The following is a 1126-nucleotide window of genomic DNA, read 5'->3' as shown; positions in this document are numbered from 1 at the left end:
GAGGGAGGGGTGGAAACCGTGGAAAACTCGTCTCCGTGATTGAGTGGGAGAGTAAGTAGTATAGGACATTATCCATTGTTAGGGAACGGTTGTAATGGTAGTGAGAATGTAGAATCGTCTTTGGAGCGGACCTGGGAGTGGCAAGCATAAGGGACGAAGACGGGGAAACATGTCGGATGCGATCATACCAGCACTAAAGCACCGGATCCCATCAGAACTCCGAAGTTAAGCGTGCTTGGGCGAGAGTAGTACTAGGATGGGTGACCTCCTGGGAAGTCCTCGTGTTGCATTCCTTTTATAATTATTTTTTGCGCCTTGTGACAAACATGTCGCACGTGCGCGATATATATTAATCCCGTTATATTATGTTTGACGTTTGCGATATGTTTAAGCTCGATGCTCATTGCTCGCGCGTCTTGGGGCGGCTTTGTGGCGCGAAGAGCGCGTTCTGAAAGGGGTGGAAAAAACCCGTGTTGCTGCGGTATGGAGGGAGGGGTGGAAACCTTGGAAAACTCGTCTCCGTGATTGAGCGGGAGAGTAAGTAGTATAGGACATTATCCATTGTTAGGGAACGGTTGTAATGGTAGTGAGAATGTAGAATCGTCTTTGGAGCGGACCTGGGAGTGGCAAGCATAAGGGACGAAGACGGGGAAACATGTCGGATGCGATCATACCAGCACTAAAGCACCGGATCCCATCAGAACTCCGAAGTTAAGCGTGCTTGGGCGAGAGTAGTACTAGGATGGGTGACCTCTTGGGAATTCCTCGTGTTGCATTCCTTTTATAATTATTTTTTGCGCCTTGTGACAAACATGTCGCACGTGCGCGATATATATTAATCCCGTTATATTATGTTTGACGTTTGCGATATGTTTAAGCTCGATGCTCATTGCTCGCGCGTCTTGGGGCGGCTTTGTGGCGCGAAGAGCGCGTTCTGAAAGGGGTGGAAAAAACTCGTGTTGCTGCGGTATGGAGGGAGGGGTGGAAACCGTGGAAAACTCGTCTCCGTGATTGAGCGGGAGAGTAAGTAGTATAGGACATTATCCATTGTTAGGGAACGGTTGTAATGGTAGTGAGAATGTAGAATCGTCTTTGGAGCGGACCTGGGAGTGGCAAGCATAAGGGA

The 1126-nt window shown here is 48.9% G+C and overlaps 2 non-coding genes across 2 annotated transcripts; both read left to right on the top strand.

Moving 5' to 3' along the window:
- Nucleotides 1-174: 174 nt before the first annotated feature.
- On the top strand, nucleotides 175-293 carry LOC123178713 (5S ribosomal RNA). Its single transcript, XR_006489793.1, has one exon. It is a non-coding gene; the product is annotated as a 5S ribosomal RNA (ribosomal RNA).
- A 367-nt stretch (nucleotides 294-660) lies between these two features.
- On the top strand, nucleotides 661-779 carry LOC123178714 (5S ribosomal RNA). The gene has a single exon (XR_006489794.1). It is a non-coding gene; the product is annotated as a 5S ribosomal RNA (ribosomal RNA).
- The last annotated feature ends 347 nt before the right edge of the window (nucleotides 780-1126 follow it).

Source organism: Triticum aestivum, unplaced genomic scaffold (assembly GCF_018294505.1).
Source record: "Triticum aestivum cultivar Chinese Spring unplaced genomic scaffold, IWGSC CS RefSeq v2.1 scaffold87199, whole genome shotgun sequence".
NCBI classification, from domain to species: Eukaryota; Viridiplantae; Streptophyta; class Magnoliopsida; order Poales; family Poaceae; genus Triticum; species Triticum aestivum.
The sequence above is the reverse complement of the archived record's forward strand: the minus strand, read 5'-3'. Positions and strand labels throughout refer to the sequence as shown.